Source organism: Corythoichthys intestinalis, chromosome 16 (assembly GCF_030265065.1).
Source record: "Corythoichthys intestinalis isolate RoL2023-P3 chromosome 16, ASM3026506v1, whole genome shotgun sequence".
In the NCBI taxonomy this organism is placed as follows: domain Eukaryota; kingdom Metazoa; phylum Chordata; class Actinopteri; order Syngnathiformes; family Syngnathidae; genus Corythoichthys; species Corythoichthys intestinalis.
Window position 1 is genome coordinate 4,707,967 of NC_080410.1, and position 24,952 is coordinate 4,732,918.

Here is a 24,952-nt window from a genome sequence, read left to right on the forward strand (position 1 = left end):
ATATACGCACGCACATACACACAGCCGCCGACTCCATTTTCCCCTGAAGAAGAAGTAGTGCGTGGTGCATGCTGGGATATATAAAACGGCATTTCATTTCCATTTGTGTGTTTGTGTAAAGACCTTGAAATGGCTTCTATTAAGAGACACGCTTACAACGCTTTAAATCCTTTTTTCAGGACACCTTGAACTTCATGTAGAATCTGTTGTTTTCTTCTCTGACCAATTACAAATCAACATTTTGGGACCAAAAAGACAAAAAAAATCACCCAAAAATTTGAATAAATAGTTTTATATTTGATAATTCAACATAAGCAGCAGGTATAGTCATTGGCGTTTTTGGCATGTATACATGCTCTGCTCAAATACAGTGCATACATTGCAAAACAGTGGAAAAATTATAACCCATCTAACACAAAAAGGTTGACTGTGGAAGAGAAAATAGTTCCCTTCCACTATGTGATCTAAATGTTGCACTACATGTTTTACCTTGCTGTTGTGTTGCTGTTTTGTTGACATTCCCTTTAGCGCAACACCGTCTAATGGATGCATAAAATAACCCCAGCCTCTGCTGTAGTGTTTAATCTATGTGCCTTATAATGCGGTGCGCCTTATATATGGAAAAAGTTTTAAAATATGTCATTCATTGAAGGTGCGCCTTATAATCCGGTGCGCATTATAGTGTGGAAAATATGGTATTTGAACACCCTGCTATTTTGTAAGTTCTCCCATTTAGAAATCCTGGCGGGGTCTGAAATTTTCATTGCAGGTGCATGTCCACTGTGAGAGAGAAAATCTAAAAAGAAAAATCCAGAATCACCTATTTGAACACTTGAAAAAGGAAGGTTAATATTTGGTACAGTAGCCTTTGTCTGCAATTACAGAAATCCAATGTTTCCTGTAGTTTTTCACCAGGTTTGCGCACACTGCAGGAGGGATCTTGGCCAACCCATCCGTCAGATTTCTGGGCTGAGAAACACGGAGTTTCAGCTCCCTCCAAAGGTTTTCTATTGGGTTTAGGTCTGGAGACCGGCTAGGCCATGTTATGAACCTTGTTATGCTTCTTAGGGAGCAACTCCTTGGTTTTCCGGCTGTGTGCTGGTCATTGTCATGTTGGAAGACCCAGGCACGGCCCATCTTCAATGCTCTGACTGAAGGATGGAGCTTGTTCCCTAAAATCTTGCAATACAGAGCCCTAGTCATCCTCTCCTAAATACAGTGCACTGGTCCTGTCCCATGCGCAGCAAAATACCCCAAAGCATGATGCTATCATCCCCATGCTTCACAGTAGGGATGTTATTCTTGAGATAGTACTCTTCATTCTTCTTCCTCCAAACACGGTTCATGGAATTATGACCAAAAAGTTCTATTTTACTCTCATCTGACCACAAAACTTGCTCCCATGACTCCTCCGCATCATCCAAATGGTCAAAGGCAAACTTTGACATGTGCTTGTTTAAGTAGGGGAACCTATTGTGCCATGCATGATTTCAAACCATGACATCCAGTGTAAAACCTCGGAAACAGTGGTCTCAGCGTTTTTCAGGTCATTGACGACTCCTGTCGTGTATTTCTGGGCTGACTCCTCACCTCTCTTAGGATTACTGAGACCCCACGAGGTGATACAGTGGAGCAAATAAGTATTTAGTCAACCACTAATTGTGCAAGTTCTCCCACTTGAAAATATTAGAGAGGCCTGTAATTGTCAACATGGGTAAACTTCAACCATGACAGACAGAATGTGGAACCCCCCCCCCCCCCAGATAATCACATTCTTTGATTTTTAAAGAATTTATTTGCAAATCATGGTGGAAAATAAGTATTTGGTCAACACCAAAAGTTCATCTCAATACTTTGTTATGTACCTTTTGTAGGCAATAACGGAGGCCAAACGTTTTCTGTAACTCTTCACAAGCTTTTCACACACTCTTGCTGGTATTTTGGCCCATTCCTTCATGCAGATCTCCTCTAGAGCAGTGATGTTTTGGGGCTGTTGTTGGGCAACACGGACTTTCAACTCCCTCTACAGATTTTCTATGGGGCTGAGACCTGGAGACTGGCTAGGCCACTCCAGGACCTTGAAATGATTCTTACGAAGCCACTCCTTTGTTGCCCTGGCTGTGAGTTTGGGATCATTGTCATGCTGAAAGACCCAGCCACGTCTCATCTTCAATGCCCTTGCTAATGGAAGGAGATTTTCGCCCAAAATCTCTCGATACATGGCCCCATTCATTCTTTCCTTTACACAGATCAGTCGTCCTGGTCCCTTTGCAGAAAAACAGCCCCAAAGCATGATGTTTCCACCCCCATGCTTCACAGTGGGTATGGTGTTCTTCGGATGCAATTCAGTATTCTTTCTCCTCCAAACACGAGAACCTGTGTTTCTACCATAAAGTTCTATTTTAGTTTCATCTGACCATAACACATTCTCCCAGTCCTCTTCTGGATCGTCCAAATGCTCTCTAGCGAACCACAGACGGGCCTGGACATGTATTCTTCAGCAGGGGGACACGTCTGGCAGTGCAGGATTGGAGTCCCTGGCGGCGCATTGTGTTACTGTGGTCCCAGCTCTCCGTAGGTCATTCACTAGGTCCCCCCGTGTGCTACTGGGATTTTTGCTCACCGTTCTTGTTATCATTTTGACGCCATGGGGTGAGATCTTGCATGGAGCCCCAGATCGAGGGAGACTATCAGTGGTTTGTATGTCTTCCATTTTCTAATAATTGCTCCCACAGTTGATTTCTTTACACCAAGCGTTTTACATGTAACCCGAGTGTCAGCACCGCCCCGCGTTCCGCTCCCACCTGTGACCAGGCTGGGACGCGAACCCGCGCGCCGCGACGGTTCTACATGGCAGGCAAGGACGTTAACCACTGCGCCAATAAGCTCGAGCCACCGGCGCAGCCGTTAGAGCCCTTACATGAAGGGATCGGCGGGGAGGTTTCCACATACCACAAGGGATACAAAGTGTACCCGTTACATACATATTGCAGATTCAGTCTTCCCAGCCTAGTCCAGGTCTACAATTTTGTCTCTGGTGTCCGTCGACAGCTCTTTGGTCTTGGCCATAGTGGAGTTTGGAGTGTGACTGACTGAGTTTGTGTACAGGTGTCTTTTATACTGATAATGAGTTAAAACAGTTGCCATTAATACAGCTAACGAGAGGAGCCTTGTTAGAAGACGTTAGACCTCTTTGACAGCCAGACATCTTGCTTGTTTGTAGGTGACCAAATACTTATTTTCCACTCTGGTAATAAATTCTTTAAAAATCAAACAATGTGATTTTCTGTTTTTTTTTTCCACATTCTGTCACTCGTGGTTGAGGTTTACCCATGTTGACAATTACAGGCCTCTCTAATATTTTCAAGTAGGAGAACTTGCACAATTGGTGGTTGACTAAATACTTATTTGCCCCACTGTATCTTTCATGGGGCAACACTCCGATTGAGATTGACTGTCATGTTTAGCTTATTCCATTTTCTAATGATTGCTCCAACAGTGGACCTTTTTTTTTTCCCACCAAGCTGCTTGGTAATTGCTCTGGAGCCCTTTCCTGCCTTGTGGAGGTGAACAATTTTGTCTCTGGTGTCTTTGGACAGCTTTTCGGTCTTGACCAGGTTACAAGTCTGAGTCTTACTGATTGTAAGGGGTTCACAGGTGACCTTATGCTGGCATCGACCTCAAAAAAGTGCATCTGATTCAGGATAACACATGGAGGTGGACTTTTAATTGCAGACTAACGGGTCTTTCAGGTTCAGAATTCTAGCTGATATACAGGTGTTCAAATACTTATTTGCAGCTGTATCACACAAATAAATTGTTTAAAAAAATCATGCTGATTTCTGGATGTTTCTTTTTAGATTCTCTCACAGTGGACATGCACCTAAGATGAAATTTTCAGACTCCATGATTTCTAAGTGGGAGAAGTTGCAAAATAGCAGGGTGTTCAAATACTTATTTTCTTCACTGTATGACGACATGCTCGAAATATGACGATTCATCAATCACAGATATCTTCTCTTTCTGTTGGGAAAATTACATCATCCAACTGAAAGAAAAAAAAAACAATTTCCCAACAACAAGAAAAATGGTCAGATATATGACGAAGTATTTATGATGAATCACTCAGAGTAATATCAATATCTTCAAAACGTAGAATATTGTCTGTAACAATGTATCAAAATAAATTGGGCATCATTTCGGAGTTTAGCTCGCTGCGTAGTAAGGACTTAGCTCCAACATATTGGCGAGGACAGTTCAATGACGTACAATATATGTTTTTGGATAGTTAATTTGGGTACTTAAAGGGTTAATTCTGACTTACACGGAAATTTGGGTTACTTCACCAGCGTAGGAAAGGACCTCGTTCGTAACCCGGGGACTACCTGTAATTTGCTAGTTTTTAGACCTCAGATAAAGGAGAAAATCATGTTAAACACAAAAAGTGATGCAGCTTATGGATGCAGCCATTTTGTGATGTCAGTTAGATACATACTTTTATGTTTCTGGGTGAGGAGGCAGGAAGGCAAGGTGGCAGTGGTAGCAATTGTTTATTGGTGTATGAGAAGGCAGTCTTTGTCCAGATAGTCAGGCGGGCGGTTGGTGTGTAAGCAGGTGAGCTGTGAAGACAGGCGAGCAATGTAGGATCTATGAACAAAGGTAAAATGAGCTAAAGCAAGGCAATACAGATTTCTAGAATTATCAAGGGCTAGTGTCACAAACTCTGGGAGTGGAGTTGTTGAGCTGGCAATGAGGTGAGGTGAGGCCAGGGACCAGCTTAAGTAAGCCATTAACGACGATCACCTGCACCTGGTCCCAGGCTCACCCATCTGACCAATCCTGCAATCAAGGCAGACTCACATACACACACACACAAAGAGGACGAGCAGGGCTCAGGGGGCAGGATCCCTATCACATACACTCTCATAAACAAAAAAGCATGTCTTGTTTTTCTTTATCTCTGGAAAAGAAAGTGATTTAATTGCAGGTGAACAACAGAAATTAACATTATTTTACTCATTAAACAAACTATATCAACAAAAATACATATTCTAACTGAAGAAAAAGTTAGGACAACCTACATCAGGGGTGCCTAAGTCAAGTCCTCGAGAGCCCCTATCCAGCTTGTTTTCCATTTCTCCCTCCTCCAACACACCTGACTCAAATAATCAGGATCATTATCAGGCTCCCGCAGAGCTTGCTGATGACCTGATCATTTGATTCAGGTGTGTTCAAGGAGGGAGACATGGGAAACGAGCTGGATAGGGGCTCTCGAGGACTGGACTTGGGCACCCCTGCCTTACATCTTAATGGCTAGTGTTACCCCCTTTGGCTGAAATAACTTCAGTGAAACGCTTTTTGTAGCCATCTACCAGTCTTTGACATCAACATGAAGACAGCATGCCCCCCCACTCCTCAACGCAGAATATTTTCAGCCGTGAGATATTTGAGGGGTTTCTTGCACCTACAACCGGTTTCAAGTAACCCCACAGCATCTCAATTGGATTAAGATCTGGGCTTTAACTCGGCCATTCCAGGACTCTCCATTTCTTCCTTTTTAGCCAGTCCTTGGTGGATTTACTGGTATGTTTTGGGTCACTGTCATGTTGCAGGGTCCATTTTTGCTTCAGCTTTAATTTTTTTTCACAGATGATCTCACATTTTCCTCAAGCACCATCTGATACACGATAGAATTCATGGTGGATTCTATGATGGTGAGCTGGCCAGGTCATGCTGTAGCAAAGCATCCCCAAACCATGACACTTCCAACTCCATGCTTCACAGTTGGTATAAAGGTTCGTTTCCTGGAATGCTGTATTGGGTTTATGCCAAACGTGTCCTCTGTTCTGGTGTCAAATAATTCAATTTTAGATTCATCTGTCCAAAGAACATTATTGCAGAAGTCCTGGTCTTTGTCTACATTCACTCTAGCAAACTTCAGTCTGGCCCTCATGTTCTACTTGAAGAGCAAAGGTTTCCCTTTTGTGAAGTCTCTTTCTGATTGGAGAGGCATGCACTTTCACATCAACAGCAGCAAGAGCCAGCTGTAGGTTCTGTGATGACATTTTAGGGTTTTTGGAGACTTCTTTTTGCGTCTTGAGGTCTGCTCTCGGGGTGAACTTGCTTGGACAGCCAGACGAGGGCATGTTTGCAGTTGTTTTGAATGTCCTCCACTTGTAGACTATTATTCGGACAGTGGAATTGCTGATTTATATTCTTTTTAGATCTTTTGAAATCCCTTACCAGACTCATAAGCGTCTACAATCTTCTTTCTGACGGCCTCAGACAGCTCCTTTGATCTCACCTTGGTGTTTTCTCTCACTTCAACAATCAGTGGCACACCAAACTAAATGTGAGGTTTAAATAAGGCAAGCCTGCTTCAAAACACTGGGTAGTGATGTTGTAATTATGTGCACCTGATGTGATACCCCTGTGTGTGATTTTAGCCATTTTAAGTGGGATTGAATGTGGGGTATACTAATTTATTCCTCAACATTAATTGTATTTATTTAAACTTACATTTACAGAAAGATATAAAAAGCTTTTTTTTTCAGTTTTAATTGTTTAGTTCTATCACTTGAATCTCTCAAGATTGCTAAGATTGATATTAAATATCCATATGACCAAATATGTTAGAAAATACGCAGATCTCCATAAGTTGTCCTAATTTTTTCACATGACTGTAATTTTATTACCATTCCAATTTGTTATACTAATTTAATTCACCATTTTTATATCAGGTTCATAATTAAAGGTCTAATACAAGCGTTAAACTTCAGTATCCTCTTTTTTTGCACTCTTTTCTTCCCCACCAACTCACCCAATACACACAAATGCAGCAACTGGAGCTTTTTGACTAAAGTAAACATGAGCAAATGATGAATCTTCTTTCAGATTGTGGGAAGAAGTGTTTGACTTTCACACAAGCTCTCTAAACGGCTATTAAATCCACAATGTGTACACAAGTCCAGAGATGGGCTCGAAGCGAGTGGGGAGAAAAAGAATGTTTTACCTAGGTGGAAGTTAGTGTTTTTCGTGGCTTGTTCATCATTTACACAAAAGCTTGGAATGATATCCATCAGCGGAATCTGTGTTCACAGATCCAAACGAGAAAATCATTCGTCTCCCTTGTATGGAGACAATTCACAAAAATTGTACTAGTTTGTAGAAAGAGTAGGTGATATACCCTTAAAATCATATCACACTTGCCACGTTTACATGGAGCCAAATACACTGTATTCCAATTACAATCGGAATATTTGTTCAAACCGAATAAATGTGTCCCATATAAACACCTCATTCGGAATGAACAGGCCCAAACCGAATGGAATTTCATTCCGATTCACAGGGGTGGAATATTCCTTTTCCCAAACCGATTAGAAATAAAATTATATCATGTAAACAGGGAAGCGGAATGGTGTCTGGTTGCGTTCTTTCTGCGCATGCTCCGTACTGACGTGGTGACGTCACTCGGTGACGTAAGTAACGTCACTTGCAACATGGCTTCCAAGCACACGCACAGCGCACCCACACAACTTTTTAAATGAACGGCGTATCATTCTGAAATTTTGTTTCCACTCGAAAAGTTAAAACAGCAGTTGATCTGACGATCGATCTCCATGTTTTGCAACGTGACGCTTTGTTTTGATTAATTTGCGCATGTCAGACGGCAGTTGTCAAACGTCCTTTCGGAATAAAGGCAGTCACATGTAAACGCTGGATCGGAATAGATGAAGTGACATGTAAACAGCTGATGTGAAATTTCCATTCGGAATGATTTGAATTGGTATGAATAAAAGTCAGCATGTAAACGTGGCTATTGTTTCAACAAAATTTGCAGTGATGCATACCTCTCAACCCGAGGCTGTTGGCAATCTTAGAAATAGTGACGTATGCCCTTACAAATTGGTGACTAATCTTACAACGTCGAAACAACGTATGAAACAAAAATAAAACTCAGTTTTTAAAATAATATGAATTAATTGGTAATATTGTAACATGTAACCTGCTGCTATCAAAGAACAATCTATTTCTTCAGCTACATCATGATTAGTAAAATTTATCTGTGACTTTTGTTATAATTGTATATAGCAATTTCTATCATGTCTTTTGATTGCTGCACTTCATGGCACTTCAGCACGCAATCCAGTTTGACTTGAAGGTAGTTCGTTAGTGTGTCCAATTATAAATCAAAAAGGTCAATTGATAAAATTAACTTTCTGATGCAATCTTTGAGTCAGGGAATTTTTTTTTTGCTAATTCTGAGAAGTGATCAGCAATGGTTGTGGGCAAATTGTGTTCGCCAACAAATTGGCAGAATAAAATCTGCGCTTTCGTCACTTTTCATTCTGCAGACCTCATCTTTATGACCAGTGTTGTTAATCTTACTTTTAAAAAGTAATTAATTATAGTTACAAATTACTTCTCCCAAAAAGTTATTGAGTTAGTAACTCAGTTACCTGAATGTAATAGTAATTAGTACCTTGGCAAAGTAACTGGTGTTACCTTTCATGTTTTTTATTCATTAAAAAAAAAAAAAAAAAAAAAAAAAAAAACATAGTAACCTTTGCTATGTTTGGAAGTCATTTAATGTTGTGAATCAAACGTTCAAGTTGTTAAAATTGATCCTGTTTTTGCATTAGTTCCCTTCCGTCTACTTTAGACATGTGAAAGTTTTAAAACTGTTTCATCATTCAGAGATAGATTCAAGTCAAGATTTTGCCGATTTAGGAGTATTTTAGATAAAAAGTTACTTAGGTTTGCTAGGAAGGTTTACTACAACAGAACCTTTCTGAGAAGTCTACTGCTTTAAAATGGCGGCTGTTTACCAACGCCGCCGTGTCTGTCATTTTGCATGTAGTTCTATATGCATTTGATATCTAGGCGTAGATTGTAGGCTGTCGGCTACAGTCAGGAAATACTAGTATTGGAGTCACCTAGTCTAGCATCGCATTTGCTACCGCGTCACAACAAACACTCTCCTCTCTCCACGTCTCTGACTTTTCTCGCGTCATTCAACCAACGTAACGCATAGTAACGCTCAATGTCTCGTTGCCGTAATGGTGGCATAATCCGAACGGAGAAAAAAAATGGAATGCACGAAAAACGTACAGATTTTGAACGTACGGCGTACACATTTAAAAATCAGTGCTCACTTGTACAAATTACGCAGAAACCGTACAACTTCACAAGTATGATTGATAACAGGGTAACAAAATACTGGAAAATGGATGTGTCATTTTTCTTTCGGAAATAATACTTTGTCATTTTTATTGTATACAATACATTGGTACCTCGACATACGATCGCTTCGGCATACGATCCTTTGAACATTCAACATAAAATTTGATTAGTCATCTGTCTCGACATATGACGATATGCTCGAAATTTATTTAAATTTTTTTTTTTTTTCGAGATTTATGACAGCGTCACAATTTCATTGTTTTCACACAAGAGAAATCAACATGAGTACGCAGCAGTGACGTGCGGTGAGGTTCATGGTTGGTGAGGCACTGACTCCTTTAGTGTCAGATTTCCAAATATATAAACCAAAAAGGGTAGCCTATTCAATTGGCTACTGGTTATTTCATATCTCATCAGCATTCTTCACAAAACACGCACACACGGTACATATTATGGATACGTAAAAGTAAGAAAATAACATGCATTTGCTCTACACCCTCAATGTGTTGGCGGTCGCAATTCTATAATTCATGCAACATAAATGAGAGTAAAGAGTGGTGTACAAAACCACAGAATTCAATTCTGACCTTTAGTGAAATATTCAGTTGTTTTTAAAACTTTTAATTCTGATACTTTAATCCATTTATTATAGATTGCTAAACAAAAAGTGTGAAAAGAAAAACAAAGAATATTTTATTTAAGGCCAAAATTTAGTTTTTAAATATTCTATTGTATTTTTCTCAGTCTAAGCTCTTTTTTAAAAAATGTTTTTTATAAGATTAAAATGAAAACTGTTTGTGGTCTTACGCCTGTCCTTCACCACAAAAACCGCCTTTACTTTGGAAGGGCGTAGGTTTGGTCTTAATATTGGTAGGGACAATATAACAGCATGACCTGCATGTAGGTACACTTTTTGCCGGGGACGGGACATTAATAAGACCAAACAGATTGGATGAAGGGGGCAAAGGGCCACATTTCTCATGTATATGAACCTAATTAATTAATAGGCAAAATAATCAATGCAAAATAAATGCTTATCTACTGATAATAACTTTTACGTGCATTGGTTCAGATGATACACTGTTCGATTCAAACCTTTGTTTTCAAAAAATACTAAAGAAACATTTTGAAAACTTCCTGAATAAATGTCTGATTTTTATTAGCAAACATAAACATAATGAAAATAATTCACTTAATAATGGTAGGGTCAATTCTATCCCTACAACATATGGAATTATTGAATGATCTAAATTCTCTATATAACTGAACATTATATCATGCAAAAAAGGTAAGGTTGCTTAAAAGTTGGTGGGGACAATTTTAGCATCCTGAAAAGTTGGTAGTGTTATGTCCCTACCGTCCCTATGCAAACCTACGCCCTTTTTGTAAAAGTCCTCCTTATTTTCCTTTACTTTAAAAAATCTCTCCGCCTCAATTGAGAGGATTGCTTCAATTAGATCATTCTGTGTTCTATTTGACAAGCCAGAAAACACAGTGGATGTGTCCAAATGTCTAGCTAACCTTTCATCTTTCTCAGCAAAACCATGTAATCGTTCTACATATATGCCACGTTTAGAAGAGCTTACAAGCTCATCGTTACCACGAAATGTTAACTCCTGTTTAGCTAGGATGCAGGTTGCATTAATGAGGTCTTTTAAATTCTTTCGGTGTTCCTTTACCCTAGCCTTGTGGATGCTACCGTTGAGCTTCCACTGTTCGTCAAAGCCAAATCGATCCTTGAGCTTCCAAAAGTTTTTAAGGCAGTCAGGCTTTGAATGTGAGTGGTCGAGCTCTCCTGTTTCCTGAGGCTTCGTGGTAGTTTTTTAATGTCACGATATCTCGTGTTAGTCCAGACATTGGCACAAGTTGAGAAGAAAAGGCAGGGAAAGCAGCAAAGGCGATTTTTCGAAGGACAGCCACGTAGCCAGTCTTTTCGGGTGTACCAGTCCGTTTGAAAAGCGCGAGTTATCTTCTGTCCCATAGTTTGAAGGAAACCTTTTAGCTCCGGTGTTGTGTTAATCGCGTCCACTTTTGACGGAAAGTCCAGTTTCACGTACGCCCCCTTTCAGTGCAGCAGAGTACTATCTGCCGCAACCTGTGCCTTTTCACTGCGGTTTTATTTCCCATCAGCAAAACTAAATAAGTCGCTAACAAACATTAAACTTTAAGGGTTAAAGACATTAGCCAGACTGTGGAAAATCAGGTCAAATAAACGTATCTGGAAACATTATAATGGCGACATCCAGATGTACGGCAACCAGCACGCTCCAATTCCATGTATCAACCCAGTTTGTTATGGATAGCCCATTCAGAGGTGAGGCTTTACTCGTTGCTGCCGCACCTCTCGTTTCATTTCTTTATTTGAACAGGAAATAGGCAAATTCAGCGATTTTTACTATAAAAAGGCCCGCTGTGGATCCTGGATTTTGTTCCAGCCGACCCAGCAAAGACAGTTGAACCGAAGAGGTTTCTGCTAAAACTAGCAGCACATGACTGCACTCAATTGATTGCACTTGTAAAACACCAGACAGGTGAAAAGGTGTTGTCATCTTGTATGGTTGGAATGAAATCCTGCACCCACAGCGGGCCTTTGTGGAATAGGTTGGAGACCCCTGCTCTAGTCTCTTGGATAAAAGCAAAAAACAGGGAGTTATCATTCATTTTATGCAAATATTTCAAGCTAAAGCTATTTTTTTCCCATTCATTTCATTCTATTCACAACGTTTCAAAGCGAATGCATTGTGCGAAAAAGATAATAATTACCTTGAATCCTCAACCAAATCACTCTTGCCTGCTTGTAAGAAATGAAACATTCGTCCTATTTCCACTTAAATCTGGCATTAAAGTGCAGCTTGTGTTTGAGTATATCACAGTGAATGCCAACTGAACTTCTGCATGGGTCCGGCCCTCTACGGTAAGGCGTGGCGCAATGTCTGTGGGAGCTTTCTTGTGAACTGATGGTGGAGTCTATGGATAAACTCAATTCATTTCACAGCAGAAGGCTGAAAAGAGCTTGTTTTTCTGTTTATTACTAATATAGTAAAATGCTGTAGAATTATTAATTATTATGTATCAATGATTGTTATATCGCCAAATTGTGAGATCATCATTACCGTGAGCCTTGTATCTTACCCAGACATCCCTGTTTGGAAATATATCACAGACAGAGTTGGAGAAAGGCCAGCTGGAGGAAGCCATGGCAATGTTTCCATGTGAAATAGCTGCTTAAGGCCACTATGAACAGCTGCCGGACAGTGCCCTGTGCCCCACACCCCTCCTTGCCTCTCAGAGACCCTGTAAATCTTGAGCGAGTACGGAGGTGCTGGCGACTTGCTGAAAGGGATCCAGGGAGGATCCTGGGGTTTAGTGCTAAAGGTCACTTGTGTGTAAGTAAGGCCCTGATGCAAGTGACCCAACACACGCTCAAGGATCAGCCGCCGGACACCCATGACGGACCCTGCACTTCCTGTTCGGATCGGGAAGATACTGGCTGGACGAGGACTGCGGCCAGAGGGCTTATGTTAACAAAAGCCAATAGCAGTCATTAAGCGTATTTGACAAAAAAAGGAGCTGAAAGCATGTAATGGGACAAATAAAGCAGCAGAAGACCTGAGTTAACTCGCGTCGCAATTGCACTGACAGCCTTAAAAGGCGCTGGAAGCAGCATATGCTCCAGTCAAGATGTCAAATAAAAGACATATTGAGAAAAATGACTGAATTACAACTGCGACTGATCCCACATTTGCCTGTGAAAACGTCAGGAGAAAGACGCCGAGGGGTCCCGAGCGCCCTGTTCGTCCCGTCCCTCCTGAGTCAATTGTTGGGGAAGCGCGGTGTCAACCCCACGCCATCAATCACCCCGTTTCAGAGGAGTGCAGACAAGGCAGGGACCCGCCCCGCAGGACTAGGGGGTGGAAGTTCTCATGCCCTCCCCGCCTCTCAAAGCCCCACGCCCCTACAGACTGGACTCGGACAGCTGGTCCGGCCATTAGGGTCGGCCCGGGACCCGAAGGCCCCTGTGCGGCGGCGACAGCTGCCGGCCCGCTGGCCCCCCGCCGCCCCCGCTCGCGCTACTCTATGAAACCCGTATTTGAACATTCCTTTGCATATCCTCACAAAGATGGCGGCAGAACGCAACATTAGTTGCACTTCTTCGGCTCAGTTTACCGTGAAATTGTCAGTGTCGTTTTGCGTATGTGTAAGGCACACGGTTTGCTAAGCGTCATGCTTGCCGCGGCACTCAAATGCCCATTTTGCAATTATTCTTCTCAGTGGGTGGCTTCAAGCCATAATTCAAATTTTACCCATATTCTACAATCAAAGTGTAAAAACAAAGCTTAAAAAGTTCAGTGTCATTGATAGTGAGACATTCAATACCTACATGACGTTGGCCCCTGATCAGACGCAAATTTATAGAAAAATTATGTCATTCATTTGTGCGAGATTTGTGCTCATTTGTGCTGAAAAAAATTCTTTCGTGCTGTTATCTACATACGAAGTTAAATCGTTCCAGGACCTTGTTTGTAAGTCGAAATTGTCGTATGTCGAGCAGGATTTTCCCAAAAGAATACATTATAATTCCATTGATTTGTTCCACAGCCCGACAACCTACACTAAATCCTTAATAAATACTGCTGGTACTATTGCAAATAGCAATTACACAGAGCAAAACAAGTAAATTATGAATAAAAGTTGGAATAATGATATAATATTAGTAATAATAATTATAATCACTGTGATAATTGGGGTTGGGCATCGTTTGAAATTGAACGATTCTGGACGAATTCATGTTTCGATTCCGGTTCCGAACGATTCTCGATTCCGTTTCTTCCAAGAGGCAGGGTTAAAAAATAAATAAATAAAAAAAAAGGGAGGGTAAAAAAAAATATTTTATATTAATGTTTTAGTTATTAATGTTATATTAATGATTTTTTAAATTATATGAACTTCTCACAAGGTTTTTTTTTTAACTTGTATATAAATATCAGCCTTTGAACTTGAACGTGATGAAGTTTCTTCCATTGGAGTGCACTTTCACAAAGATGTTTATTTTTCAAAAGCTCACGGAGAAAACATTTACACATATTATTTTGCCATACATGTACCTTAGCTGAGAGCTACGACGAAGCATGAGTATAAATTCTTTTATTGATGATAATTTGATGATCTTTTAATTCTGTTGAATTTAACGGAGGCGGCAACGCGCTACGTAAAGTATGTAGCTGTTTATATAGGGTATATAGACTGAGAAGTCTACTGCTTTAAGACGGCGGCTGTTTACTAACGTCGGCGAGTCTGTCATTTCTCATCTAGTTCTCTATACATGTGCTAACGCCCCCAAGTCCTTCATTTCGCATCTAGTTCTATATACATGTGATATCTACCATAGCCCAACGTAATAATACGACTTCTTCTCGTACTATTCCGTCCGTCCATCCATCCGTCCGTCCGTCTGTCCGTCCGTCCTTCCGTCCGTCCATCCATCCATCCATCCATCCATCATCTACTGCTTAATCCGCGGTCGGGTCGCAGGGACAGCAGAAGACAGATGTAATTTATTGTTTTACTTATCTGGTTCTGACCTCGTCTTTTATCTATTTTATTTCTTATGTGTTTCTTTTATCTTTGAATGTTAACTTACCGTAATTTCCCGAATATAAGGCGCATCCGTGTATAATGCGCACCCCAAATTTACTTGTAAAATCTAGGGGAAATTATTTTACCCGTTTATAACGCGGACCCTAATTTTAGCACCAATAAATAGAAGAATACAAGAAAACAGAGCTCGTGTACAGATACAGAAATGTCATTTTACTGAGTGGTGTAACACAGCACAAGCATAGCACATTGGTAGTTCAAAACATTGCCATAAACTGACAATATTTACGGTAGTAATATGATTTGACAACTTCTCAAACTTACCAGAATCTAGGCGAAAACAAAACAGATGTGACTTTTCTTTTAAAGGCTGCTGTATAACTTGCTCATTTCATCATGATGAATAAATGTTTCTTTCATGGATTGATACGGTAAAATGAAAGTGAGAACGTACTAAGTCGGAAATCCGTGAGAGCTCATCGCCGTCAACACGACAGTAACAATAGGAACTATTGTTATTTGGGTTTGAGTTTCCCGAGGGACAGATATAGTTGACTGACACACACAGGAAGTCTGTTGTTACGTTTGTTATGGTCCGAGTTGCGAAGCTGCAATAAACTTTGACTCAAACGAGTTCAAGAAACTAAATTCTGTGCTTTATGAAGAGTGAAAAAAGCAGAATTTAACACAGACGAAATCATTCGGCCGATTAGAGTGAAGTATTACCGAAACAAAATGGTGACGTCACGTACCGTAATGGTGGGCAACGGGTCGCCACATACGTTTCTTCAACACAACGTGGCCGTGTCAATAAAAAAAAAAAAAAATCGGTTTATATATATGTATAATATATATATATTTCTGTCTCCAGCCATGTACCCGTTTATAATGCGCACCATGATTTTACAAGTTGATTTTGGGGAAAAAAGTGCGCGTTATATTCGGGAAATTACGGTATTTAGCTGTTTTATGGCATGTAAAGGACTTTGGACTCCTTTGCGCATTTTTTAAATGTGCTATAAAAATTAAGTTGATTGATTGATTGATTGATTGATTGATTGATTGATTGATTGATTGATTGATTGAGTGAGTGAGTGAGTGAGTGAGTGAGTGAGTGAGTGAGTGAGTGAGTGAGTGAGTGAGTGAGTGAGTGAGTGAGTGAGTGAGTGAGTGAGGGAGCAGCGCGTCAAAAACGTGGTACTCAGCTATTCACTTGGCACTTGGCACTTGTATTCCATGATGTTTAATTCCATGGTGTTTAATCATATTGGTCGTGCAGCCACCTTTGCATGATGTAGTTGTGTTGCAAATGTTGCACTGAGCTGACTGGTCTTTTTTTTTTTTTTTTTTGTAAAGTTGAGCCAAACTTTTGAGCACTGCCGCACCATGTTCACGGTTGTAATCAAGTTGCAATGCACAAACACTCACTTCTTGTGGCTTCTTCTTAGTGGTTTTCGGCAGCAATTTTTTTCTGCTCGGCGGTCAGGGCATCAAAGCATGGAGCATCTGTGTGTTAAAACCGAATCCAATCGATGCTCGATGCCCAATCCTAGTGATAATATAACGAATCGAGTTCTAATGTAGTGGATGTGTTTTGCGTGGTGTACCTTCACGCACCGGGTGGCTGACGTGACAGTGAGATAGAAGTTTTTACTTTCACTTTTCGTGTTCTGTTGTTGCCGTCAGCTGCGGCAGACAGTTGCTCAAGTTCTGAAATAAATGATTGAAAATCTGACGACATTACCATAATAATAATCCATCCATCCATCCATTATCTTCCGCTTGTTCCGGGGTCGGGTCGCAGGGGCAGCAGCTTTAACAGGGAAGCCCAGACTTCCCTCTCCCCAGCCACTTCAACCAGCTCCTCCGGCGGGATCCCAAGGCGTTCCCAGGCCAGCCGAGAGACATAGTCTCTCCAGCGTGTCCTGGGTCGTCCCCGGGGCCTCCCGCCGGTGGGACATGCCCGGAACACCTCTCCAGGGAGGCGTCCGGGAGGCATCCAAACCAGATGCCCGAGCCACCTCAGCTGGCTCCTCTCTACGCGGAGGAGTAGCGGCTCGACGCCGAGTCCCTCCCGGATGACCCAGCTTCTCACCCTATCTCTAAGGGAGAGCCCGGACACCCTGCGGAGGTAACTCATTTCGGCCGCTTGTATAGGGGATCTTGTTCTTTCGGTCACGACCCAAAGCTCGTGACCATAGGTGAGGGTAGGAACGTAGATCGACTGGTAAATCGAGAGCTTTGCCTTTCGGCTCAGCTCCTTCTTCACCACTACGGACCGGTGCAGAGTCCGCATTACTACAGACGCTGCACCGATTCGCCTGTCGATCTCCCGCTCCCTCCTACCGTCACTCGTGAACAAGACCCCAAGATACTTGAACTCCTCCACTTGGGGCAGGATCTCATCCCCGACCCGTAGAGGGCACTCCACCCTTTTCCGACTGAGGACCATGGTCTCGGATTTGGAGGTGCTGATCTTCATCCCAACCGCTTCACACTCAGCTGCGAACCGCTCCAGTGAGAGTTGGAGGTCACGGCTTGATGAAGCCAACAGCACTAAATCATCTGCGAAAAGCAGAGATTCAACGCTTCGGCTGCGCCTAGAAATTCTGTCCATAAAAATTATGAACAAAATCGGTGACAAAGGGCAGCCTTGGCGGAGTCCAACCCTCACTGGGAACGAATTCAACTTACTGCCGGCAATGCGGACCAAACTCTGACACCGGTCGTACAGGGACCGAACAGCCCTTACCAAGGGGCTCCCGTACTCCCGGAGCACCCCCCACAGGACTCCCCGAGGCACACGGTCGAGCGCCTTCTCCAGATCCACAAAACACATGTAGACTGATCGAGCGAACTCCTATGCACCCTCGAGGACCCTGCCGAGGGTGTAGAGCTGGTCCACTGTTCCACGGCCGGGACGAAAACCACACTGCTCCTCCTGAATCCGAGATTCGACTTCCCGATGGACTCTCCTCTCCAGCACCCCTGAATAGACTTTACCGGGGAGGCTGAGGAGTGTGATCCCTCTATAATTGGAGCACACCCTCCGGTCCCCCTTCTTAAAAAGGGGGACCACCACCCCGGTCTGCCAATCCAGAGGCACTGTCCCCGATGTCCACGTGATGTTGTAGAGACTTGTCAGCCACGACACCCCTACAACATCCAGAGCCTTTAGGAACTCCGGGCGGATCTCATCTACCCCCGGAGCCTTGCCACCGAGGAGCTTTCCAACCGCCTCAGTGACTTCAACCCCAGAGATCGAAGAGCCCACCTCGGAGTCCCCAGACTCTGCTTCCTCAAAGGAAGGCACGTCGGTGGAATTGAGGAGGGCCTCGAAGTATTCTCCCCGTCCCGAGTCGAGGTCAGCAGCACACCATCTTCACTATACACAGTGTTAATGGTGCACTGCTTTCCTCTTCTCAGGCGCCGGATGGTGGACCAGAATTTCCTCGAAGCCGTCCGGAAGTCGTTTTCCATGGCCTCGCCGAACTCCTCCCATGTCCGGGTTTTTGCCTCGGCGACCGCCGAAGCCGCAGTCCGCTTGGCCAGCCGGTACCTGTCAGCTGCCTCCGGAGTCCCACAGGCCAAAAAGGCCCGATAGGCCTCCTTCTTCAGCTTGACGACATCCCTTACCGCTGGTGTCCACCAGCGGGTTCGGGGATTGCCGCCACGACAGGCACCAACCACCTTACGGCCACAGCTCTGATCGACCGCCTCAACAATGGAGGTTCGGAACATGGCCCATTCGGACTCAATGTCCCCCACCTCCCCCGGGACAAGGGAGAAGTTCTGCCGGAGGTGGGTTTTGAAACTCTTTCTGACAGGGGATTCTGCCAGACGTTCCCAGCAGACCCTCACAATACGTTTGGGCCTGCCAGGTCTGGCCAGCATCTTCCCCCGCCATCGGAGCCAACACACCACCAGGTGGTGATCAGTTGACAGCTCCGCCCCTCTCTTCACACGAGTGTCCAAAACATGCGGCCGCAAGTCCGATGACACGATGACGAAGTCGATCATCGAACTGCGGCCTAGGGTGTCCTGGTGCCAAGTGCACATATGGACACCCCTATGTTTGAACATGGTGTTCGTTATAGGCAAACCGTGACGAGCAAAGAAGTCCAATAACAGAACACCACTCGGGTTCTGATCGGGGGGGCCGTTCCTCCCAATCACGCCCCTCCAGGTCTCACTGTCGTTGCCCACGTGAGCGTTGAAGTCCCCCAGGAGAACGAGGGAGTCCCCAGAGGGGGCGCTCTCTAGCACACCCTCCAAGGACTCCAAAAAGGGTGGGTATTCTGAACTACTGTTCGGTGCATAAGCGCAAACAACAGTTAGAACCCGTCCCCCCACCCGAAGGCGGAGGGAGGCTACCCTCTCGTCTACCGGGGTAAACCCCAACGTACAGGCGCCAAGCCGGGGGGCAATAAGCATGCCCACACCTGCCCGGCGCCTCTCACCATGGGCAACTCCAGAGTGGAAGAGAGTCCAACCCCTCTCGAGAGGATTGGTACTAGAACCCAAGCTGTGTGTGGAGGAGAGTCTGACTGTATCTAGTCGGGACTTCTCTGCCTCACACACCAGCTCAGGTTCCTTCCCTGCCAGAGAGGTGACATTCCATGTCCCAAGAGTTAGCTTCTGCAGCTGGGGGTCGGACCGCCCAACTCCCTACGCACCCGAACCCTTTGGCCCCTCTCACAGGTGGTGAGCCCATGGGAAGGGGAACCCACATTGCCTTTTCGGGCTGAGCCCGGCCGGGCCCAATGGGGACAGGCCCGGCCACCAGATGCTTGCCTTCGAGCCCCACCTCCAGGCCTGGCTCCAGAGGGGGGCCCCGGTAACCCGCGTCCGGGCAAGGGAAACTGGGGTTCATTTATGTTGCTCATCATAAGGGGTCTTTTTGAGCCATACTTTGTCTGGCCCCTCACCTAGGACCTGTTTGCCATGGGTGACCCTACCAGGGGCTTAAAGCCCCAGACAACATAGCTCCTAGGATCATTGAGACACGCAAACCCCTCCACCACGATAAGGTGATGACTCACGGGGGGATAATAGGGGATAATAATAATAATTGTCACCTTAAATTATAAAGACTGGCGAACGGAGGTCGGAGGGGGACGGTCGAGATCGTAGACATTCTGCGGCCGTATTTTGTAGCCAGTACGTGGACACACGCATAACGCTCATATTTTTCTATCATTTCCATCTTCATTTCAGTTGTAAGCATCACCTTTTTTCACCACCTGCCCTAACATTCTTGGAATCCATGTTGATTTCTCTCATAAGAAAATTTGCCGTGCGTGCGTCTTGCGGGAAAACAATGAAACTGTGCGCTTTCATAAATCGTATTTTTAGCATGTTGGCAGATGTAGAAACAAAAGATCGAAAAGATCGTGTGTTGAAGCGATCGTATGTCGAAGTACCACTGTATTAACAATTGTTTTATAGGTCAATCTGAGGTCAACCAGCCCCCCTCTTTGATTTAAAATGGCTTAAAATGGTGCCAATGGTTTGTCCTATGTTTGTGCTGTAAAAATTTTCGTTCTTGCTGCTAGCGTTTTTGAGATATTGATATGTTAATTTCTACTGATGACGTCAATCGCAGCACCTCCGTCGCGGCTGATGAAGCGTACCAACTCTCTCAGTAACAGAGGGGTGTCCCAACAACTAGCGCAAACGTAGTACAAACAAATGTCACCCCTTCGGGTCCATTTTGCAGTAAATGGGGGCTTGAGAAACTACTTTCGATTGATGAAGTGACTCTCAGCCCCCCATTCTGAAACACAATCGTTGCGTCTTGATGTTGCAGCGTCACCAATTAAGGGGCCCCTAAGTCCTAGCTAGATAGCGAGCTAAACTGTAATCTTTCCCCTCTCTCGCTCACTCGGCTGCGCAACTTCTTCATGGGAGGAAATCTGCTCTCCCCCATGTGCACAAATGTTTTTTTTCTTTGTGTGTACATGCACTCTTAGTCCCGTGCGGTAGTCATACCTGCTATACTTCCTGCGCCAAAATCAAATCATGCATCACAAAACAAAGGTCAACATTATAATCAAATACACATTTCGCCAATGGGCAGAACGTTCATATTAATAAAATAAAAAGTAAAAAAATAAGATACTGTGAGGTACAATAAGGTGATGTTACGCAACTAAAAAAAACTAAACTTAAAAAAACAAAAAACGAGTTGAGACAAAATGGCGGACAAGAGCCTGGCGTCGTAAAGTTGAAATTACATATGTCGGGTACGTCGTAACCCAAGGACTACCTGTATTTTAATCATTTTAATTATTATAGACTTCATAATGATATTGACGGGACACATTCCCCAGACTCTACTCTACGCCTTCAAGTAGGGGCCGTCCCACACTCCGCTTCAGTCGGTCGAAGACTGTCGCAATTATGCTCAAACACATGCAGCGATCCAAGCCGGATTTATGTTGAAAAAGGACGAAGCTGTACCGCATACAAAAAGGAAGGATTGTCTCAGGAGTGATTTGTTCGAGGATTCAAGGTAATTATTATATTTTTCTTACTATGCATGCATTTTGAAACAAAAAAATCAATGGGAGAAATTAACCGCTGCAGCATTGGAGTCATTATCCGCAATATTTACGTAAAATAAATGCTAACTGCCCGTTTTTTTGCTTTTAACTCAGAGTCGAGACTGTTTTACCTTCATATCTATAAAGAATTCAGGGATTTAAGTATTTATTCCCAAGAATTTTCAACGTAAAAAGCTCTCTGTGGTAATAAGGCAGCCCACAGTGGCTTAAAGACTAGCAGCATATTCGATATATTTACGTAAAATAAATGCTAACTGCACGTTTTTTTGCTTTTAATGAAGAGTTGACACTGTTTTACGTCCACATCTATAAAGAATTCAGAGATTTAAGTATTTATTCACAAGAATTTTCAATGTAAAAATCTCTTTGTCTGTGTTTCCACTCAGCTTGGCCCTCTATAAATCGGCCCCGCGCCCCGTCAATATCATTATCAAGTCAATGAGTATATTTTATATTTACTTAAAAATATGTTTTCAACAAACCACAAAATTCATACATTTGAAACTGAATATGAAAATCCCCGGCATCTATGCATTCGTTTTCTAAACAGATTACGCTCTTTAGTGAAAAAACTCAATTGTATGTCACATCTATTATATGTAGATTGCCATATTACAGCAGTTTCAGTGCAGGCCTGTATAATCAACATGGGGATCATTCTAAATTTAAATAAAACAAATGCATTTAGGGGTAAACTTACTCCACAGCAAGCTCTTTTTTTCCATATTGTAATTGCGTTCACAATCCAAAAATGCTCACGTCGTTTTTGTGGCTTGCAAATGCACGCTGATTGACATAAACCCATGAGTGTGCGGTCTTCTCTGTGTGTGTGTGTTCCATGAAGAGCGGGAATACAGAGGCGTTAGAGGAGATTATGACACAATCCCTCAGGGTACTTGTTACTCATGCACCACTGGCACCGGCGTGGTTCCCACACTTCCACGGTAGTGAGGTGAGTGCGGCTGCACCCAAACCGCCCCACCTGTATCTTTACGTGTCCCAGCAGAGCCCATCTGATCGTCCATCATTAAGAAAACAACAGGGGAAGAGGGAAAAAAAACACTCTACCTGGTTTATGCGCAATCCAAACAACTGTCAGTGAATTACAATGTAATGCATTGATAAAGTATGGTTATTACAAAAGAATCCCATTAATGTTTAGTCCACAAACCCCCAAAGTAAACCTCTAAATTTCACCACGTGCACACGGAATTCACAAGCTTAGTGACTACTCACTTAAGAAATCATATAAGTGTGTCACTCTTCCAAGAAACCATGGAATGAAACTGGTTTTCATGCAGGCACAGTGGAAACTCAGCCAGCTCATTTCCCTGTGTGCATTCTGTTCCGTGGTAACTCTACTTAAGAAATTAATCGGTTCTGGAAGTAGATTCATAACCTGAAAATTCTGTAAGTAGAGACGCGATTTTCATGTAAATGCCCTAATTTGTTCCAAGCCCCCCAAAATTCAGACATAATTTTTTTATAATGGATAAAAAATGCATCAAATCATGTAAAAAAAAAAACATGTTACTATTATATTATTGCACATGCAATTAGAGTTGGGGTGTATTTTTATGTTTGAATGTTCTTCCTATGCTTGCGTGAATTCATTCCAAAATCATGTATGTCTGTTTTTTGAGGTATCTTAAAGTGCCTGTGACACGATAAAAAACCCCCCAAAAATCTTTAATGGCATTATTATGTGAATTAAAATCATATTTTGAGACAATTTGACTATATACAACAATTTGGCAAAGCGCAGATGATGAGAAATGAGTCTTTTAATCTGCCATTTAGCCCTGCCTGCCTCTAGTGCCTCCAGCTGGGTGATGACGTCGGCAGAGTAACGATTTCAGCTGGTTTACAATTTAGCCCATTGAGGGGGAAGATTCAGAACTAGTACAATGCGGCAGAGAGCAGCAAAGTACAGTGCCTTGCAAAAGTATTCGGCCCCCTTGAACCTTTCAACCTTTCGCCACATTTCAGGCTTCAAACATAAAGATATAAAATTTTAAGTTTTTGTCAAGAATCAACAACATGTGGGACACAATCGTGAAGTGGAACAAAATTTATTGGATAATTTAAACTTTTTTAACAAATAAAAAACTGAAAAGTGGGGCGTGCAATATTATTCGGCCCCCTTGCGTTAATACTTTGTAGCACCACCTTTTGCTCCAATTACAGCTGCAAGTCGCTTGGGGTAGGTTTCTATCAGTTTTGCACATCGAGAGACTGACATTCTTGCCCATTCTTCCTTGCAAAACAGTTTGAGCTCAGTGAGTTTGGATGGAGAGTGTTTGTGAACAGCAGTCTTCAGCTCTTTCCACAGATTCTCGATTGGATTCAGGTCTGGACTTTGACTTGGCCATTCTAACACCTGGATACGTTTATTTTTGAACCATTCCATTGTAGATTTGGCTTTATGTTTTGGATCATTGTCCTGTTGGAAGATAAATCTCTGTCCTAGTCTCAGGTCTTGTGCAGATACCAACAGGTTTTCTTCCAGAATGTTCCTGTATTTGGCTGCATCCATCTTCCCCGTCATTTTTAACCATCTTCCCTGTCCCTGCTGAAGAAAAGCAGGCCCAAACCATGCTGCTGCCACCACCATGTTTGACAGTGGGGATGGTGTGTTCAGGGTGATGAGCTGTGTTGCTTTTACGCCAAACATATCGTTTTGCATTGCCAAAAAGTTCAATTTTGGTTTCATCTGACCAGAGCACCTTCTTCCACATGTTTGGTGTGTCTCCCAGGTGGCTTGTGGCAAACTTTAAACGAGACTTTTTATGGATATCTTTGAGAAATGGCTTTCTTCTTGCCACTCTTCCATAAAGGCCAGATTTGTGCAGTGTACGACTGATTGTTGTCCTATGGACAGACTCTCCCACCTCAGCTGTAGATCTCTGCAGTTCATCCAGAGTGATCATGGGCCTCTTGGCTGCATCTCTGATCAGTTTTCTCCTTGTTTGAGAAGAAAGTTTGGAAGGACGGCCGGGTCTTGGTAGATTTGCAGTGGTCTGATGCTCCTTCCATTTCAATATGATGGCTTGCACAGTGCTCCTTGAGATGTTTAAAGCTTGGGAAATCTTTTTGTATCCAAATCCGGCTTTAAACTTCTCCACAACAGTATCTCGGACCTGCCTGGTGTGTTCCTTGGTTTTCATAATGCTCTCTGCACTTTAAACAGAACCCTGAGACTATCACAGAGCAGGTGCATTTATACGGAGACTTGATTACAGACAGGTGGATTCTATTTATCATCATCGGTCATTTAGGACAACATTGGATCATTCAGAGATCCTCACTGAACTTCTGGAGTGAGTTTGCTGCACTGAAAGTAAGGGGCCGAATAATATTGCACGCCCCACTTTTCAGTTTTTTATTTGTTAAAAAAGTTTAAATTATCCAATAAATGCTGTTCCACTTCACGATTGTGTCTCACTTGTTGTTGATTCTTGACAAAAAAATTAAATTTCATATCTTTATGTTTGAAGCCTGAAATAGGGCGAAAGGTTGCAAGATTTACGGGGGCCGAATACTTTTGCAAGGCACTGTATCATCATTCTTTTAATCTCTCTACTCCAGTATTTTTACAGGATTTC